General features: G+C 44.7%; 2 pseudogenes; both read right to left on the bottom strand.

The window, feature by feature from the left end:
• Window positions 1–3,560: 3,560 nt before the first annotated feature.
• LOC116399054 (uncharacterized) lies at window positions 3,561–4,501 on the bottom strand (annotated as a pseudogene).
• Window positions 4,502–4,518: 17 nt separating this feature from the next.
• Window positions 4,519–6,289, bottom strand: LOC116399053 (uncharacterized; annotated as a pseudogene).
• Between the last annotated feature and the right edge of the window lie 15,742 nt (window positions 6,290–22,031).

Raw genomic sequence — 22,031 nt, 5'->3', positions numbered from 1 at the left:
AATTTAAGCTTCTGCATTTTCCAAATGCACTAGTATTATTCAAAAGTATTGTTCGGTTCGTAAGCCTCGTACCGAACGGTTTAATACGAATACGTATATTGTTGCACCCCTAGAAACAAATAACCGTAGTTGTGGCGCCATCATGAGGTTATTAGGTGGTGTTTCAGCTGCAGGACAGCACTGAAGGCCCATGTATAAAATGCATGGCCTGCCACTGATTACCAGACAGGTCTGCTGTTTGCTGTCTCAGTGAGTAAACAGCTAGTTTACCCAAACTCACGTCGAATAATCAAGTGTGCCTGAATCATAACACAATGCAAGAGAGAGAACACAACTGCTACACTGGGCTGACATTTAAGGTGGACCAGATATATTTACATTTAATAGGCAAACCGCTCCTCTGAGTTATCCTCTGTTTTTTACATTTATTGGAGATAAAACTTAGCTGAATTTCAGGAGCAGGGCCACGCCTCAGCCACTCCCCCGCTTCCGGCCACACTCCTATAAATACTTACCCACTCTAAGCCTCGGCTCGCTCGCGCTTTCCGCACTCGCAACCGGAACGCCACGCAGAGAAAACAAAAACAAAAAACCTTACCGCGCCTAAAACATGGACCTGCCGTCCATCAGGCCATCCGACGACGACAACCAGTTCGCCTCCCCAGAGGCCACCCGTACAGCCCAGGGAAGCACTCGAACTGCCGCCCACGAGACGCCGCCAACCGCCATCGAGAGGGTCCAGGCAGCTTAACGCAGCCAAACCCGCCGTTCTCCACCACGCCGACCGGCTGCATCCACCCGCCAGAATCCGACAATACGAAGATTCAGACCCACGGCCGTCCTCCATTAACTCACATCTCGGTGGCAGAGGGAGACCTGCCACCTCCAGACGTAGACAACGGAAACGTAAATCCAGCTCTCTCCTTCGCTCGATCCAGACCCAGCTCGGGAACGAGCCTCCGACGACTCCGGCTACCCAGCACGCTCCAACCAGGTCCCCCATTGAAGACGCACCAGCTGAGATCTCCAACTGGACCATAGTCCGCCTGCTAAGAGCATCGAAGCAACAAAGCAAAACCATGCCAACTCCTCACAACTTTCCTAAAGTCACGTCAGGCTAAAAAACCCACAAACGTACCTACATCCAAAACACACCGGCGTAACGGCAATGACTGTGACGCCACCACGCACCCCCAAGCTCTGCCCTCCAACCCACAAAGTTCCGGGTTGCCAGGTTGCAGCGCGTCACCTCTCATCCCCCTCCACTACCTCAGGCAAACCCAACTTTCCATAGCGGCAACGAGATGCCGACTCTCTCTTCGTCCCTTCAATTTCCACAGTATTCCATCCTACCTCCTGGCCGGATTCACCTGCCTGTCCCTTCGCTACACTACCCTCCTTCTGCCTATACCCAGGCACTGGGTTGCCAGGTCTTCTTTCCTCTGCCCCCCTCTCTAAGCGCCAACGGAACGCAACAACAGAACGCAACAACGGAACGCAGCAACAGAACACAGCAACAGAACGCAGCAACGCAACAATGAATCGCAGCAACGGAACGCAACAACGTATCGCAGCAACAATGGAACACAACAATGGAACGCAGCAACGCAAGGCAGCAACGGATCACAGCAAGCAACAACGTATCGCAACAGCAATGCAGCGCAGCAACGCAACCACGCAGCAACGGAACGCAACAACGCAGCCACGGAATGCAACGACGCAGCCACGCAACACAGCCACGTAACGCAGCCATGTAACGCAACAACGTTATGCAACGACGTTACGCAACGACGTACCACAACAACACATCGCAGCCATGGAACGCAGACACGCAGCAGCCACGCAACGCAGCCACGCAACAACGGAACGCAGCAATGGAACGTAAAGCAACAACGGAATGCAGGACGCCGGTGACCCCCAGGCCGCCTACTTCCAGCAGCCACAGCATGTTGCTAGCCTGGGCACCCGTCACCGGGATTCCAGCACTCCCCCCCGCCTCCTACTCCCAGCAACCACATCAAGTTGCCGAAACACCTGACACTAGGATGCCAGCGCCCTCCACTGCCTACTTTCAGAAGACACAGCAAGTTGCCTTAGCCGAGGCACCTGGCACCGAGATGCCAGTGCACCCCGCCGCCTACTTTCAGAAGACACAGCAAGTTGCCATAACCGGGACACCTGGCACCGGGTGTCACAATCAGGCTTTGCCTTGTGTGTTTTGTGTGTTTTTCTGTAGCTCCTCACTTCCTTCACCTGTCCCTAATCAGTTCATTCAGTGCACCTGCCAGTCACACTCACCTCATCAGCACAACTCTCCTCTCCTGTTCTAGTCACTATTTAAACCCCTGTCTTTAACTCACTCACTGCCAGGTCATTGTTTTGTTTCCTACCTACTTTTGCTCATCCTGTTCCCAGTCTGTCTGCCCTGTTTTGCCCTGCCTTGTCCTGCCGGATTTCCCCCCTTGTCTCGTCCTTGGATTACCTGTTTTGTTTCGTGAATTATTAAAACCCTTTTGTTCACTACTCTGACTGTCTGCGCCTAAGTCCTCAGCATGCCCCGTGACACCGGGATGCCAGTGCCCACCGCCCCCTACTTCCAGCAACCACAGCACCGCCCCCTACTTCCAGCAACCACAGCAAGTTGCCGTAGCCGGGACACCCGGCACCGGGATGCGAGTGCCCCACCCCGTCCACTTCCAGCAATGGACCCACACAATTGGTCAACACAACGATGCCGCTCCCTCTTCTGTCTTTGGGGGGTTTCCATGACAGAAGATGTTTTGCCGTAGACCAGCCTCGGATCTCACAAGCAAATGCCAAGTCGTTTCCCCTCATGCTACGAAATCTGGGCCACGGACGGCCCAGCAAGTCCATCTCTTAAACTTCTGACAACATGGCAGTCGTTTACCCAATCATCAAATGATGCTGCGACACCCGTCTGTCAAGGGTGCGTTCTCGATGCAGCTCACATCTGGGCCACCGCAATGCCATGGCTTTCTCGTTTCTCATTCCAGAAGTTCAGAAGATCCGCCCTCCTGCAGACACCCCTCCAACATCGGTTCCGCCATATCCAACGCCGTCTTTAAACCCATAAATCCTTACTTGATTTTGCCGACCATCGACCAGCAGAACTCCACTGTCAATAACCCATCTTCTCACACCTACCAACTTTACACTCGCCAGCTCAAACGACCAGCGCACGGGCAGGCAACCTGCTCCTCAGGAGGACTTATTTTGGGGATCTGCAAGGCCCGGGAGCCGCAGTGGATCCTCAGCTAAGCCTCCCCCAAACCGCTACTAGCTAAATCTCCATCAACCATTCCCCAACGCTCCAAATAATTGACGAAGGTTCGCCCTCGGCTGAGGTGGGGTCCTAGACAGTGAATTATATTTATTTCACTAGCTTAGGGCCCCACCTCGGCCGAAGCGAGCCTTCGTCAGTTGTTTGGAGAGTTTGAGGAATGGATGGTGAAGGTTAGCCTGGATGAAGCGGTTTGGGGAAAGGCTAGGTTGAGGGTCCACTGCGGCTCCCGGGCCTTGCAGACCCCCAAGAAGCCCTCCTAAGAAAGCAGGGCTGCCTGCCCGTTGCGCAGGTCATTGAAGCTGTGGCGAGTGTAGAGTTGGTAGGCGTGGGAGGACCAGCGGCCCAAGGCTTTGATGAGGTGGTCTGGGACTCCTCTGCTCGACGCGGTAGTGGCGGCTCCTACAAGGAAGGAGTGGCCGGAGAAGGAGTCTGGATTGATCCCGGAGGCGATTAGGACTTCCCTGAAGCGTGAAAAGAACCAGGATCGGTTGGCGATGTGGCCCGTCTCGGTGGTGAACAGCGGTTCGTGGGGAGAGGTTTGCTGCATTTTCCTGAGTTGCAGGTAGTGCATGAGGGGTTCGTAGGGGCTCAGGTGTGAGTTTAGTTTGAAGTATAATACGGGGACTGGGTTACTTGTCTGGTTTGTTTTGCTCCGTGTGAGCAAATAGGCTAGGCAATCTTCGGAGACGGGGTAAAGGTTGGATATGCAAGGGTGGAGGCTAGGGTTAAACTTGGCTGAATGGGACGTGAATTCTGAGCATCGCAGGAAGTCGAAGAAGGCGAGTAGGAACATGGATTCTAGGGTGCGTGCCAGGTGGATGGGAAGGCGATCGGAGCGGAGAGTGGAGATGCAGCGAGAAACGAGATTGGAGGTCAGCGGAAGACTGCGAGGAGTCGGTGGAGTCGTTCGGCGCTAGATACCTTTAATGAGCAAGGACAACTGGGAGAACGTTGTGGGGGAGCAGGGGGAGCCGGTGAGTAGTTTCCCGAAGAAGTTGATGCTGCTGAGGTACACCTTGATGGTGGATATCTTGATGCGGATAGTTGAGTAGGCATAGTAGGTGAAGCTGCATAGGGAGGCCACGTCGAAGGAAACGCTGTATGGAAGGAGCGAAAAGAATTCCAGGCCGTCCAGTAGGTGGAGAGGCTGCCGGGGGCTAGGCTAGAGATGATGGCTTGTTGGGACAGGGAGACAAGTTATGCGATGGTCGGTTTCAGATGAAGTATATCGTGACGGAAAATGGTGGGACCGGGGTTGGGTTCTCCTCCGCATCTGGAGCTAAGGTTCTGAAGGTCTGGAAGGAAAAGCGAGACAGGGCGTCAGCGACAGAGTTATGGTGGCCGGGGATATGTTTAGCTCTGAGGATAAATCGGTGGGTGACCGACAGCCACGTGAGATGGCGTATGAAAGGCATGATCGTGGGAGAGTTCGACCTGCCTTTGTTAATGACGTCGACTACGGCGATGTTATCTGAATGGACGAGTATAGATCTTTTCGACCACTCGTGCCCCCACAGGAGAGCGGCGATATATTTCGTGGACCGCCGAAGATGAACGAAGGGGGTTTTGGAGGAAGTTGCGGAATTCGATGGGCCATTTGGCTGAAAACCATTGTCGGCCATGGTACCCCCCAGAACCGGCAGGAGGAGCTGCGTCGGTAAAGAGCTGAATGTCTTCTGGGTTGGAGAGTTGGTCGTCGTAAAAGAAGGTGATGCCGTTCCAATTGGACAGGAGATGCTGCCACATCTGCATCTCTGCTCTGGGGGGGGTGTCCATGGGGACTGGATCGGTAAGTGAGGGTGTGGATGATGCGAGGGAAAGCAAGTGTGAAATAAAGAAGCGGCCCTGGAGAATAATGCGCAGGGCAAAGTTCAGGTGTCCCAAGAGGGAGAGCAGTTGTCGTTTGGTGCAAGAGGGAGTAAGGAGGAAGTTTTGTAGGAGTATGATGCGGTGGAGTTTCTCCGCCGGCAAGGAAGCTTGGAACTGAACGTTGTCGAGAGTAATCCCGAGGAACTCCAAGGTGTGTGAAGGGCCTTCTGTTTTCCCTTTGGAAAGAGGGACGCCGAGCTGAGCGAAGACTGATATTATGGTCGAAAGGCCGTGGGCTGGAGGTGATGAATGAGGAGTTATGACTAGGATGTCGTCGAGCAGGTGGGGGATTTTGTGGTTGTTTGAGAGAATCCAACACAAGGCCTCTGATAGTGAGTCGAATAATTTGGGGCTGCTCTTGCAGCCAAAGGTAAGTCTCACGGCAAAGTAGTAGGCGTCCTTCCAGTGAACGCCGAAGAGGCACCAGAAGTCCGGATGGATGGGGAGGATTTTGAATGCGTTTGCTACGTCGGTTTTGGAGAGCCAGGCGTCTCTGCCGGCGAGTTTCGTGAGGGAAATGGCGTCGTTTATGGTGGCATATTTCAGGGAGAGATTTTCGCTTGGGATTAAGCTATTTATGCTCGGAATTAGGTCGCCGTGGGGGGCTGAAAGGTAGATGATTAACCATTTTTTGCCTGAGTATTTCCTGGTTGCTATGCCTACCGGGCTGATGCAGAAATTTAGGAATGGTGGTTGTGGGAATGGGCCGGCCATGAATCCCTCTTTTACCTCTGTGGCTAGTAAGGAGTCGACTGTGTCGGACTGTAGGTTTTTGCACTGGAAGGGGACTGATGGGGGGGAGATGGTCCCCGGATGGAAGCCTTCTAGGAGGCCCGAGATGAGGAAGCTGACAAAGCGTGGATCTGGATGGTTTTCGAGGGCTTGTTTTAACGCTTGGACGTTTATGGGGGTTGATGCGGACGTGGGTAGTCATAGTTTTGTCGGGTTATGGGGGCATGCTGGGCGGGAATGACCACCGCCGCAGAAGGAGCAGGTATGGAGATACCTGCACTGGGACATGTTGCATCCGGACTCGTTGAAGTTGTTGCATATGGTTCTGCCCCCTTGAAGTATTACTGGTCGGCCTTTCCTGTCTGTGCCCTGGGGCAGGGGCATGCTGGCCTTAGGCGGTGCGAATTTGAGAGTTAGGATTTTGGGAGGGGTCGTGGTTGGCAGGTGAGTGGTGGCTGGAGGTTGGCTTCGGGGTTGTGGTTGGATGGGGATGGTGCATGTGGTAGCGGGGTGGGAAGGAGCTCCGCATGCTTTGCAGGGGAGGGCTGGACGGGCGACGAAGATGCGGCAGTAGAGTTCCTGGTTGAGGGTGCCCCAGTAGGTGGCCTGGTTGAGCTGGAAGAGCCGGGCTGCGGCCTCTGAAGCGAAGTGGATGTGATATTGGTAGAAGCTTGACCCTCCGAAGCGGAGGCTGCATTGGCTGCAGCCTGCTGCATTGGGCTGCGTTGGGCTGCCTGGACGCTCTCGATGGCGGTCGGCGGCGTCTCGTGGGCGGCAGGTGGAGTGCTTCCCCGGGATGTACGAATGGCGAACTGGTCGTCGTCGTCGGAAGGCCTGGTAAATAGCAGGTCCATGTTGGCGAGGTGAGTTTTTTTTTTTTTTTCCTGCGTGGCGTTCCGGTTTGGTGCGAAAGGCGTGGGAAGCCGAGGTTTAGTGTCGGTGGGTATTTATAGGAGTGTGGCCGGAAGTGGGAGAGTGGCTGAGGTGTGGTCCTGCTCCTGAAATTCAGCTAAGTTTTATCTCCAATTAAACTGTTTTAAGCGATCGCACAGTTAATTATTATCCTCCTAACTACAAACGATGCAGTTTGTATCAGGAAAACACAAAGTGGAATGGTAAACTTTCAGCTGCTGTATTATGTTGTCTTTTGATGTATATTTAATTTGTTACAGTCAATTTTCAAAGTCATTGTTAGAACTCTAATGTTATTATTTAGTCCTCGGTCCTCTGTATCGACAAGTACCCAAATTTAACTAATTGTACTTGTAAAAAAGTGGTATCGGTGCATCCTTAGTAAGATGAGGTACAGTATTGGCATTTGTGTTTATATTCACTTTTGGAAATATATATCTTATCTGAGGATCTGATACAAGTGTCTGAAACACAAACATATGGCCATACTGACACCATGCACACATGAAATGGAGGGACAGGCCTAGTGATGGACAGGAGGCGGCACTTTGTTGTGTGCTCGCTTCTACAGTCACTTAACATTATAATCAGTGGTGTTGTTTGTTTAGAAACACAGTTTAAAAATCTAGTAGGGGAGAGTGGGGCACAACACATTTTGGTTTGGGCTAAATAATTAAATAGAATATTCGAGTTAGATTTCTCATGTTTTATCCAAGAAACAATTATGTCTTTGCTAGAACACTTGAATTTTGTTTCTATGACCTACCGTTTTTGTACAATTGCTCCGATGTGTTGGAAGTGAAATGTTACAGAGGATTAGTTGTAACACTTGCTAGAAAAGTCTGTTTTAACACAATTTATTCAATACAATTGTATCTATATACAGTAGATAGATACTGTCTGCATTTATATTAAAGCAAAGTTAGTAATGTGCTTTAATGGGACATGAATGCATTGTGATGGAGATAGAGAAGAGGAGCTCAGTGTATTCTAGGAAGTCCTTTAGCAGTCTACACCTATATCACCATATCTAGGGGCTGGTTCAAGACAAGCCTGAGCCAGCCCTGACTATAAGAGGAAAATCTTAAGCCTACTCTTAAATGTGGTGAGTGTGTCTGGTCCCCGGACTGAAACTGGAAGCTGGTTCCACAAAAGAGGAGCTTGATAACTGAAGGCTCTGGCTCCCATCCTACTTTTTGAGACTGTAGGAACCACAAGTCACTCTGAATTTAGGGAGAGCAGCTCTCTAGTGGGGTAATATGGTACTATAAACTCCTTAAGATATGATGGTGCCTGACCAATTAGGGCTTTGTAGGTGAGGAGAAGGATTTTAAATTATATTCTTGATTTTAGAGGAAGCCAGTGCAGAGAAGCTAATACAGGAGTAATATGATCTCCTTTCTTAGTTTTTGTTAGTACACGAGCTGCAGCATTCTGGATCAACTGGAGAGATTTAAGAGACTTATTAGAGCAGCCTGATAACAAGGAATTCCAGTAATCTAGTCTAGGAGTAACAAATGCAACAAATATTTTAAATGGACTTATACTTGTATAGCGCCTTTCTAGTCCTCCAACCACTCAAAGTGCTTTTTCATTCACCCATTCACACAGGCATGTGGGAGTTAAAGGACATATCCTGATCAAAGATAACTAGGAGATTCTTTACAGTGGTGCTGGATGCCAGGGTAGATATCGGAACACTAGTTCAGAGTGTATTACTTTGTAAAATATTACTGTCATAGATCTATATCTCTGTCGTCACTTTTGTAACTCACAATGAGCTGAAAATACTGTGCTTAAAATGCCACATTCTAGCATTTCAAAAAACATTTCAAAATACTCATATAGTAACTGTGTTTGGTGTTATGTTGTAGTTACACCTTGGCTGTAATCCACACAGTGATCTGCCAAACAGCAACAACATCACTTCAGTACCAAGAAGAGTGTGCAAAGCTCTGTGTTTCTCAAAGATGCCTGGATCAACTCTGGATAATATATTAATTTGTTGCCTCCAAGCAATACAAGTTCATGTCCAGTTTTGACCTGGTTGGGATGCCACCGCGATGACAAAATCTGTCCACAGACAGATAGACAGACTAGCAAAGTACTCAAACCCTCCTCTGTGGTAGTTCTCACTGAAGTAAATGGCTCCAGAAACACATTTTGCCATGATGACACACACACACACACACACACACACACACACACACTGGAAACAATACCAGCGGTGCTGTCGTAACTGTTAACCACAAAGGTGTGATCTCATGGGCTCCTTATCAGGCCCCTCGGGAAGTGTCATCAAAAATCAAATACACAAACAATCGTGGCCACACACCACAGAGTGACACCCTATAAGTCTAAATTTCAGATTAAAAGTTGATTTAATTACTTAGAATTACCCTGGCAGGCTCTCTCCACATTCAACTTTCATTTGAACAGTTTACAGCAGTTCAGATCGCTGAAACATTTAAATCCCCAGGAAACAAACACAATGGCCCGACCCCGGTGTCCTCAGTGGGAGTTGTGGCCTGTGCTGGGAGCGTTCTCAATAAAAGAAAGAAATCAGTTTTGCTTTTGTAGCTGGAATGGCTGTTGGCATTTACAAATTGAAGGTGATAAAATCTGTGTAGAGTAAACACTAATTGGGTCATCTCTCCACGCAGTGAACTAATTGCAGCATTCTAGTTCTTAATTGTGGAATTGTCAGAGTGCATTTGGAATGCTAATGCGAGAGAGACAGCTGGTGAAAGAGTGTGTGGATGAGTCTTCTGGGACCAAATCCAAACTTACCCATGGCTCTCTCCCTCTCTCTGTGGTGGCTTAGCAGCTCAGGTAGAGAGCTGGGAGGGAGGAAGGAAGGAGCGTGCATGGTGCTGCGATTATCTCCAGGCTCCAGCCTTCCTCCTCTGTCTCTCCCGCTCTGCCTCGGTCAGACCACACAGCTCTCAGAGAGGGAGCCGTGTAATCGCTTAGGCGCCATTTAACACCATTACAGAAAGTCACATGCACGTCTCAGAAAGAGGGGGATCCTCACCCAGTCATTAGGTGTAATTAAATCGGTTGTGGTAATGTGCCAAATGGTCATGCTCGACCCTCCAACCCCCCCGATCCTCACCTTCCTCAGATCAGAATCAGCATGCACTCATGTTTCAGGACTACCAACTCATTTGTTGTGCTAGATAGATCGATACATAGATAGATAGATACTTAAGAATAATATTAAATTAACTAATTAACAATAGTGCAATGATTTAACAAACTACAGTGTAACGGTATTATAGTTGTGTGATTGATTTGGCAAGAGGTGATTTATTGTACAGTCTTATTGCTAAGTGCAGGAATGATCTCCTGTATCTATCCTTGTGACAGCGGAGCTGGATCAGTCTGTCCCTGTAGTAGGTGGTGGAGAGGGTGGTCCAGGTTATCCAATATGGATGATAGTTTCTTCAGTGTCCTCTCCACCATCTCTTCCAGAATGTCCAGTTTGCAGCCAATGATGGAGCCGGCCTTCTTAACCAGTTTGTTAAGTCCCCTTATACACCCAACCACTGCAGAGTCATCAGAGAACTTATGGAGATGGCATGACCCCGAGCTCGTCCCTGTCCCCAGACCTGAAAGCTGCTTTCTTCTTATTAAGAACTTTCAGGTCACTGGTGATCCATGGCTTGTTAATGGGGAAGCAGATCCATGGCTTGTTAATGGGGAAGCAGTGACCACATGGGGAGGACATCATGCTGTTGATGTCCTCCCCATGTGGTCCACACAGCACATCCCAGTCCGTAGACTCAAAGCAGTCCTGCAGGGCATCTTTAGCCTCCTGTGACCGCCTCCTCACAGTCCTGGTGGTCACAGGCTGCCTCTGCACCAGAGGAACATACTTTGGGGTTAACAGGACCATGTTGTGATCAGACCTACCAAGGGGGGGTAGTAGCACTGTATGCATTCATGGCATTAGCATACAGAAGGTCCAGAGTGTTATTGTTCTGTGTGGGGCAGTTAAATATACTGGTTGGCAGTTGGCAGAGCTTTATTCAGAGTGGTGTGGTGAAAGTCTCCAGTAATAGCCAAAAATGCACCAGGATGTTGAATCTGCAGTCCAGACACAGTGGAGTGGATGGTGTTCACTGCTGCCTCTGCGTCAGCTGATGGAGGAACGTACACTGCCACAACAATGGCAGATGAGAACTCCCTCTGCAAATAATAAGGACGCATCCCCACGGCTAGAAGTTCAATGTCCGGGCTACAGAAACGTTCCTTCACACACACATGGCCGGGATTGCACCACCTCTCGTTCACAAACACAGCAATCCGCACTGTGGTCTGGGAAATGTGAGTGCAGCCATGTCTCAGTGAAACACATGATGCTGCACTTGCGGTATTCCCTCTGGGTCTTTACCAGCGCGCCAAGCTCATCTGTCTTATACTCCGTGGTTTTTGGAATTTTTATTGCAACACATTGTACTAAGATTTAAAAGCTGTCAGAAAGAAGAAAACTAAAAGACCAAAAACAATATAGTTTTTCTGTATTTATTTGACTAAAATGCAAAAATTATTATAATTATGCAGAGCCACATCTGTGTCTTAAATGCTGATTCGGGCATGCTGAATGTTACGTATACTACTCAAGCACTAATGTCCGTCTTCCACTTTCACAAATATAATATCCAGGATGCAACCTCCAGATCTGAAGAGTGAGGCCATTGTGTCTTAAAGCTGCATTCTCTCTACTGTCCATCAGGGGGCGACTCCTCTGGTTGTATAGAAGTCTATGAGAAAATAACTCTACTTCTCTCTTGATTTATTACCTCAGTAAACATTGTAAACATGAGTTTATGGTCTCAATCTCTAGTTTCAAGTCTTCTTCAATACAGCATGATGTTCATTTAGTAAATGATGGTCCATTTAGAGTCAAACAGACCAGTGGTTCTCAACTGGTCTGGCTGCGAGACCCACCATCACCCCTTAATGACAAGCCGCGACTCAAATTATATCTATATATTCAAGAAGTCTAAAATAAATTACGTAACAGAATTCATGTTAGAAAAGTTATTTTCATTGAATTGCCCTGCAGCTTTAAATTCAGTTCATTCAGGGTGAATTGAAAAAGCCACAATTTTATATTTTTCTCATCTTCTAAAAAGAGAAATTAGTGTTGGAAGAATTCACTTATATGAGTCTGTCCAGTTAGAGTCTAATGACTCTGGTCTCTCTGGCCATTTTTGTCTTTTGAAAATCGTCCTATGATTTGACTTTCGCAACTCACACTTCAACGGTCCTGCTCTGCTCTCTATTTCCTCGTCTCTCCTCCGTGTGTCACGGTGTGTGTACATCTCACTCAAGTCAGGAAACTCGTCAGAATACCCATATTTGATTGGCTGAGCTGCATCACGTGATGTGATTCACAACACACTGGTCGGTGTTTTTCCTGCACCGCTGACCAAGTGCCGTAAATGCTGGAATAATTCCACTGCATAAAAAATCCCCTTCAGAATAAAATCAGAACTTTTTTTTTTTTTTGTCAGACAAAGGCCCACTGAAAACAGGTCCACGACCCACTTTTGGGTCGCGACCCACCAGTTGAGAATCACTGAAATAGACCATAAAGCAGGGTATGCTTTAGGGCGGGGCTACACAGTGATACGTCACTCCTCCTCACACTAAATATAATCACTCATTGGTTCATTGGTTGCAAAAAGTCAAGAAGGCGACGTCCGTAATCCAAGATGGTGACAGCGAAAACGCCAAACTTGAGGCTTCAAAACCGCAGTCCGCAAACCAATGGGTGACGTCACAATGACCACGTCCACTTCTTGTAAACGGTAAACGGTTTACCGTTTATAATAATGCATGATTTTTGCGCTGCAGGGGGGTTACAAAGTAATGATAATATATTATCTATGGACATTGTCCGCTTTTAGACAAATAGCAACTCGCTAAAAAGCCGTAATGCTCTTTAGAGGTCAATGTGTATGTGGCACTCCTTATTGCTTAACTTTGATATATTTCCACATTTTGAAAGACAATTGTCTGGCAAGCTATGACACATATTCTAGTGAGTAAGGGCATGTGTGTTAGCCGTAACAATGGGCAGCATGGGTTGAAAAAAAAACCTCACACAAGTAACTTAGGATATGTTAAAAGGACAGAAGCCACCTCATTCTGCATAATATATCAGTAATGCAAGAACGTATGAAAACCCTGCTGTTTACCATCAAGATGTCCCAGACCTGGTGTGCACCAGTCTAATCCAGGGGTCGTCAACGTTTTTCAGGCCAAGGACCCCCAAACTGATAGAGAGATGGAGCAGGGACCCCCGACTATATATATTGTATAAAATTGTGTTTTATATTAAATAGGCCTAGTACCATGTATAAACATACCTCTTTATTGTGCATTCAATACTAAGCTATTCAAAAAATACACAGGTTCATATATTCATGTTGTTATTTTAAACATGTGTAAGGTACAGTGAGTAGGGAGGCCGTGCCACTGCCATTTATAAACATACCTTGTCAGCTGATACCAATGCCAATATCAACATTGTCTGTCAATTGCATGATAATCATGCATATAAGCTATTCAGATGGATGTTTTCATTTTAAACATAAATGTGGAAACCAAAATGAGTGATGGCCTATTAGTGCCACTGCCATGCATAAACATACCCGTTATCTTGCATACAATACTGAACTATTCAAATAATGGACAGATTCATGTTTAGAGAAAAGAAAAAAAAATGTTTTAAATAGTCTAATCAACCAAACATTTCACGGACCCCCTGCAGTACCTCCGGGCCGCGGACCCCCTGTTGAAGACCTCTGGTCTAATCCATTTCAAGTGATCCTCTTTGTTATTATCAGTTGGGTTTTAGTATGAGGATTCTCATTTTCTTGTCAAACGACAGAGCCAGAAACAGAACGTGTTCAGAATGTGAGAGTTCGGCTCGTCTGTATGTCATGTGGTGGCAATAATCGCTTCTCTCAGCAGGATGTCAACCGTGTAACAGTTTGATGGAGGAGTTTGTCAGACGTGACACCATCTCTCTATCTTGGACATGGTCCAATAAGATGGATTCATCTCTCCACCACGGCAGAGTGTCACCAAGAGAAAAACAACTGCACACAATAAAGCCTATTTCATAGTTCCTGTGATCACCACCTGATTGAAAGGAGAACCACAAGCTTCTTCTATCCACTTGATTCAGTGTCTCGTTCCTGCTTCATATTGCATTTTTTTCCGACCATTGCTTTAGTTCCTGAGATTGATCATTTTCAATAGCAAGGTCATATTTTGGTGAAATGTAGAGACAGAATTTGAGAGGCTGTCAAACATTGAAGGCTGTTTGAAAAATTGAAAATAGTTTTTTGAAACAGCGGTGGGAGGAAGTGAGAGGGTTTTTAATAATGTGTTGTTGTGCCCTTCAGCAGCTCTCATGCTGCGCATTTTACCTTTTAATTAAGCCACCATTAGTCACATTCATGCTTCCTTTTTAACAGCTTGAGTTAATAAAGATAACTGAACACTGACTCCTCATTGCCTCTAACAGTGTTGACACCAGTGACAGATTCTCTTATTGTCAGTATAGTGTCTGCCTGGTGGCGGTTCACCAGGATCCTCATGAGTTTTGGGTGATTTTTGGCCACAAATGCTCGGGTTTTTGTTCCCCAACTTTTATAAAAACACTTAAAATAAATCAGTGAAACGAAACAAGGATATTTCCTTCTCAGATTGTTTTGATATGAAAGATGTTCACATGCTCGAAGACTTAAAAGTATCCAGTATTTCAAAAGATCTGACCCCTCAGATCTTGGGACCCACTCCCTTACACATACTTTTCCCTTATTTGTCTGATCAGACTTTTTTATGTCTGTGTGTCTTGGTCTGAATGCATTTTTTAACACGGTGAAGGTGCTGATAGATTAAGCAGGGCCATGTCCTCAAAGCTTTTTTAAAGATTTACCATTATATGTCGTGCTTGTCTAAGTAACTGTACTGTTTATTTATAGTTTTGTAATTATAACATTTTTCATGGCATATTTCATTCCTATTCTCTTCGTAATGTTTTAGAATTACCTTCAGTCAAATCGGATCCTAATCAAATGAGAAATATTAGTACGGTGGTTCACTGAGGGCCTCCAGCTGTACGTGGATGTGTGTGATGATCAGAATATTTGACCACCTGCTGTCTCTGCGGCTCATCCAGGCCTGTGAGTCAGTGGGACATGTTGACCCTGCGCTGTGGACAGCATCTCATCAAGGCCTCGGCTGTGTTCCTGCAGACGGAGCTGTCCTTCGCTCTGGTCAACAGGAAGTCTGTGGTGCCCGGACGTATCCTTTCATTACTTACAGGTGAAAGATGGGCCCGCTGAGTTTAGTACCGTCTGTGGGTTGAAGTGTGTGTAGGCAATTCAACCCCCCCGCCCCCGAAGCTTTTTGTTTGGTTTGAAACTGTAGATGGAGAGAAAGAGAAAAAGGAAACACACTAAGTATCTTTCCATTCAGATGTTTCTTCAAGCTGGTTTTTAATTCCCACCACAACAGTGACAACACAAATTCATGTAAAGTGCATATTTAATCCACACAACTGCAACTCACTATGATCCTCATGCAACCATTTGTCCTTTAGAATCAGAGTTTCTCAACCTCATAGTCAGGACCTCTCAAGCTTTTTGGCTACTATTCATTCAGGGTCACACAACATCATTACATCACATGTTTTCATTTACAAGATTCTTTCAGGTGAAGGAATATTCCTGATCATTTCAAGACCTACTATGAATTCAATTCACAGGTTCACTCTTACTCAACTCGTCAATCTTCACATCTTCATCCTCCTAAGTTACTGACTAGCAGAGGTCAACTTTCAATAAGATTTAGGGGAACCAAATTATGGAATGACTTTTCCCACCTAACAAAAAAATGTCCCTCTATAAAATGTTTCAAAAGGCGCCTAAAAGAAAATCTAATTGCTGTTTTGTAACAGTTTTTTTTTATGTATTAGTGTTCATGTCTTTCTTGTTTTAGCTGTTATATTACATTTATAGTTGTTTCACTCATAGGGACTTGTAGCATTACCATTGCTTATGAGTTACTGCAGGTGTATAAACCAACATCCCTGAACAAACACAAGCCCATGCTTACTCTGACATGCACACACAATTACATTAATTTTTTCTCTTTCTTTTCTTTCTTTCGTTGGTTGTTTTGTTATAATGTAATGTCTTATGCATATTTAATTTTATCTTTGTAAAATTTTAATATTATATAGGTGGAAACTTAAAATAAGCCCAGTTGGCTTTCTGTCTCTTCCTGCACTGTGATATTCATTTATCTCTGTTATGTTTGATTATTTTTAATTTTATTGTTTGAATTGTGCAAAATAAAAAAATCATAATTTTTTTTCTTTTTTAAATCACAAAGAGGGATGAGTTATTATTTGTTTCAATGCAGAGGAATGCCTGATCAGTATCTGGCATATGAAGTGTAACACAAACTATAGAGAAAAGAACAAACCATAAACAAGCTTAAACATCTTAATGAGCTACTAATCTATGCTCAAACCACCTAACATTAAGTAATGGTCCGGTAAATCACAAAATGTAATACTTCAATGTTATCTTACTTTGCAAGCTTAAATATACTCAGTAGTTAATGGGCTTCATCCTTTATGTTCAAGCAGACTTACTTATATAGTTTTGTTTTAGCTCTTAAAGCTTGATATTTCACCTGACTCTTAATGTGAAAAGTATAAAATCTAATAAAGTTTACAACCAATGAATGTGACTTTAATCTCAAGTATGTAGCGGTAGCTGTTACTTATTGTACAATACTGAAAACAAATCCTCCTTTAGCTTTCTTTACTGTATCAGTTTGAAAATGTGCCAGTGGAGCTTTGGAACAGGTCCAGCTGAGGTTGAGAAACCCTGTTTCAAAAGAACATTCATGTCAATGGCTGAATGCCACATCTGTATGCAGCTGTTGAACAGCACGTTGGTCATTGCTGTACATGAAGCCCTTACACAGACGTCAGGGTGAGCTCTGCTTTTTGCTGGCATCGTGAATCAGCCTAATTCCACTAATAACTGTGTGGCACACATGAGGCTGTGTTTGAAAAAGGAGTGGATGGTTCTACATCACGTCACTACGTTGGTCATAGGAGAATTTTGAATATTGCGTCATTCTCAAGTTCGTAGAATTGCTGTATTATCTTTGATTTTGCTCTTTGAGTGGACAGCAGTATTTTCCCCCCACACAGCTGTCCTTGTTGCAGGAGTGTGCCCATGCATTTTTGAAATACATTTATTGATTCACAGCTGTTTGTTAAAGTGTTGAAAGATTTAAGTCTGCTGAACCTCTGACATAGCTAGGGGTGGTCTGGTGTGGGCACATCCAGCAGCGAGGCAGCATGCCGTCACAGTGACCAGTGTGCAGGAGGAGCTGGTTGGCAGGCCAACATTGTGAGTTTGCAGTTACTCTGCAACAAGTGATTTGATGTTATTTATGTTATTTATTTTCACTAAGGGACTGAAAGTAGCCAAGGTTGATGAAATGATCTTTAGTGTGTGTCTTTGTTTCGCCTATTAAATATTGCTTTATTCTCTAATCATTTCAATCACTTCTGTTCTGCCGTTGTTTGAGTGATTAACAGTGCTTTAAAAAGACATGAAATAGTGGATGTGACTGGGAATAATCAGTGAATAAAAATAGTGTTTCTTTTAGAGATGATGGATTCAAAGCAGCAGAGTATGACATGATTCTGTTGTACTGATGGATACAATATACTGTAGCTGTAAAACAAGAGGAACTGTTAATAAAGCTTGTTTTAGATGGATGGCTGGTTCTCTCTGCAGTAGAGATAAATACACTATTTGAGAATTCACAGTTTTTCATTCATTGCAGACCAAGCTAAGACGTGTAGAGACCGTGAGCCTGGCCTGTAGCTACAGGGAATGACAGCTGAGCAAAAAGGGCTGAGGGTTCAAAGGGTTAATGGAGGTTTCAATACCACAGCATCACGCCTTAATTAACATCAGAGCATTTCAATTTCCTCTGCTGTGTCTCTTTGTCTATTCTGCATTGCCGTCACTAAATTCATTTTAGAAACATGTAGCCGTCCCTGACAGTGATCTGCAGTCTCCGTATTTCACAGTCAATATCTGTCTCATTGTTTCTCTCTGACTTGACTTGAACATTCGCTGCTCAATGGAGCACTTCCCGAAAGCCGCCTGTTGTTGCCTTTCAACAGATGCTGTCTTTGCTGAGTGAAAATGACCTTGACATAAAGGCTATACGAGCGGATGTACACACACATACGCACAGACACACATGAAGTTGGTAGACCATAACAACAGCCTGTCACTGTGCACAACTGTTTGCTTTCAGTTCGTTTGCTTGATCATCCTGTTTTCATTTGCCAACAAAACACAGATGTTCAGTTTACCTTTAAATAAAGAGGAGGCCATGAATCATGATAGAGAAAGAAAAAAAAAAAACTTGAATTAATTTGCATGATTTCCATTGCTGATTTGTTTGAGTAGTGTGCTTATTCTCTCTGGGGAATGATAATCGGTTCTTGGCTTTGTGCTGAACTTCTTGAGTGCTGCTCGCACAACTCCTCCAAACTGAGACTACCTTTGGACCAGGAAGACGTCTCTCTCTGCTCTGCTGCACACCTCCATAGCGAAGCCAAATGTTATCTTGATTGCAGTCGCCTGACAAATTCTGAGGAGCCATATAATATAGTGAGTGTAATGTGTCTCCTTAAGCAAAGGTTTCCATCAGAACCAGTCTGACTCATTCGAGAATATCCTGAAACAGGATTTGGCGGATTGCATCGTAGGAATATGTTCTATTTATTTACAATGAGCGATGCTGTTCTGTGGTTTATGACTTGCTAGGATTCTTCTGTTGCGCGTCTTCTAAACCATGTCCATACATATTTCTGGGGCAATTTTATTTAGGGCTGCACCTGAATATTGAACTATTTCATTTGTTGGGTAGTTAAATTTTGGTATTTGGATTTTTTTTTACAAAGAATTACAAACAGGCATTAACATAAACTGCAACTTGTTTAATTGCAGATTTCAGTTGTTTTGTGAGCTTCTTGCAGGGCTTTTTCTGAATGCTGCACATTTCTCGTCAAATTGATGAAGACGTTTCTTCATTTGCTTGTGTTTTCTTAATCTGCAGTGCATTGAGCTCTCTGCTGCAATGCTATCATAGAGTACTGTTTAATAAGATTTCCTCAAATTATGGACGCTTGAATCCTTTTTGTGCATCTTTGAGATGAAAGACTAAACAAATCAATGAATAAATGAAAGATATTTCATCAGCAGGCAATCTCAATGTATCCAGTGGTGTTTGTTTACAGTATGGAAATGTATATGTTAATGTACTGATGTAAGAGGCATACACGGACTGAGAGCAGGTGGATAATGAAACAGCCACTGGTTCACTTTAGCTGTCCTGCCGGTCGCCTTTTATATCTGACTTTGATGCAAGTGTAGCCCACCTTCTCAATTCCTCTTTTATTTCAGGATCTTCAGATCATACCCCTGTTGCATGGGAGGTGAATTGGAGATGGTCTACGAAAATTATGAATTTAGGAATGTGCCTACAATAGCCCAATTTAAACGAATATACTCTGACTAAGGTGCAGAGAGGCCTGGTTAGCTTAATACAGCTATACTGTCCTGTGAGTTCAAACTCCCATGCATTCCTATGTAGCCCTGACATACATTACTTCAACACATGAATATTTAACAGTCAACATTTATTATAACATCAACATTGTGACCCACAGAAACATACAATATAACACAATAATAATACCAAGGGTGTGACAGTACCAGTGCATTGGCGAGCTTGTTGGAGCTCAGTTGAAATCCTGAAGGAACATTTGTGGTGTACTCACTGTTCCTCGGTTACTCAGACTTGATTTATTAACCTTGCAAACAGGCTAGTGCTTTGAAATCCTCCTCTGCTCCGTCAGTTGAAGTCACAAGCAGAAAAGTACCATGAAAACAGCCCACTTAATTCCTCTTCAGAGCCGCACCGTTACTCCACGAACATGTGTGTTGAGCCCTTAGCACGACTGTTCTGTCCGCCTTTTCGTCTCCCCGAAAGGAAAACCTCACCTCTAAAGTTAGAGCTTCCTGTTAAACACTTCTATACTATCCTTTCAGTTCTCTTCTATGTATTAACATTGTCCAGTGTCCGTGTTTCTGAAGTTAAAAACAACAGTGCACCATGTCATTCCTCTCGGCTCTTTCTTTCTTTACTTCCCGCGTCCCGGTTATTAGACCCGCCCCTCTGAGAACCCGGTAGGTTACCGAAAATTCTCATCAGATTCTCCTGATTGGCTGGCAACACATTTACACCTGACCAACCAATAAGATAAGGACATGAGAGGTTCAAGGGAAACTCGAACTGTAGGACACTTAATTACTTTTCAAAACTATGAACACAAATGCAAAAGTACTGTTTTATAGACATTTAAAAAACACATGTAAACAAATTAGCAGGGCGCTACACAAGTGTAATTATATCAGTTCCTCAGCATCATTTACCTGAAGAGATAACAGGACATTTATCAGACAGAATGCCTGATATTTGAAAGGTATGGAATATGTTATTTTTTTAACAAGGTCCATGGTTTCTGAAGCTTGCAGTAAATTTTCATGAGACTCGTTTTTTACCTGTCTGCGGTGATGTTGAAATATACTTCATGGTGTCTTAGTACAATGTGACATCACGGTTGGGTGTGACTACAGACTGACCACACCCACCACACATTAAAGGGGCAGCAGTGAAGCACTGCTTTACAGCCTGGTGTTAAGTTTAATTTTAAAATGTTTCTCTTTATTTAAAACATGTAACCAGTGTGCCAAACTAAAAATGATATTCAACAGAGCACTTGCAGGCCATCTGATTGGCCAGCTTCATCAACAAAATGACAATGGTACTTGACCAATCAGAGCAAACAGTTGAAAAACCTGCATTTTTAACACTCAACAGACACAAATCAAAACAAGTGATTCAGTTTGTCCACATTGAATGCGGCCTAGAGTGAGTTTAATCGGGGCTGCTCCATCAAATTAGCACACATTCAGAGGGACTAAAACAGGCTCAGGAGACAGCACCCTTAATAAATGACTAGAACCAGAAAACATGCTTCCCCATGTAACAGTGGCTCACATGATGTAAACACATGTCAGGCCTGCTACTTATCTCTCTTGTCATTGTGGAATGAACAGATGGCAAGTGATTGCTGAATGAAGTCCTCTATATGCTCCTATTGAAGTGTTCCTGCTTTGTGCTGCTGAAGGTTACACTTGGAGAGATGTCAAGCTGTATCAATTTACAACACGTCTACTGGCCTGTAATTCCCTCCGAGTTGAAGTACACTGGGCCCCAGTGACAGAGCACCAGTCTGATACTACCATGCCAATGCCCCCAACAACATAAACACATGATTAGATATATTCTCTCTCAAAGAATTCATTAGACCAAGAGCTGATTACACACATCTAGTAATCCTATTAAAATGTATAATTAGTAGCATTTTCTATCTCTCTGCTGAGATTGCGAGTGGCGGGTGGGAGAAGGGATGCAATTAGCAGAGACACAATGCTGTCCCTCGTTATCCAGCGATCTCGCGACACATTAGCAGATGCTCTGGTAGGGATTACTGGAGCAGTGGCACTTTTTTTTCTCAAAATAGCCCCACAAGTGTCTACAGCAGCACTGTGATGACAACACAGCAAATGTCAAAGGCTGTTGAGAACTTATTTGTTTCTGTTCTTTTTTGACGTAGCTCTACTATTCTCAGGAGATCAAGCTAACCTACCATTCTTAGACAAGCAAATTTAATTAAAAAGCATAATAAAAATGTTTTGGAGAGTACTATCATTTGCTCGTTGCATATTACTTCAAAAGTTACACTTGTTTACCATCACACACAGTGCTGTGTATTTGCTATGCATTTCGTGATGATTCTGCTCTGAGACCATTGCTATAGCTTTGGACTATTTTACTTATTCTATCACACCATATTACCAGGAATTCACTAAATCGGTTCTCTAAAAATGCTAAATAAAGGATGGGAGCATCCAAACACAGAACTTGTGTCCAGGAGTCTGCTGCAAAACTTAAAGCTAATGTTGAATTAGTCATGTGAGTTGTTAGTGTCCTTCATCACTTGTGAGTCAGTCAA

This window comes from Anarrhichthys ocellatus, unplaced genomic scaffold, assembly GCF_004355925.1.
Source record: "Anarrhichthys ocellatus isolate YVR2014 unplaced genomic scaffold, GSC_Weel_1.0 scaffold99, whole genome shotgun sequence".
NCBI lineage: Eukaryota > Metazoa > Chordata > Actinopteri > Perciformes > Anarhichadidae > Anarrhichthys > Anarrhichthys ocellatus.
Note: the sequence above shows the minus strand (reverse complement) of the source record. Positions and strands in the feature narration are given on the sequence as shown.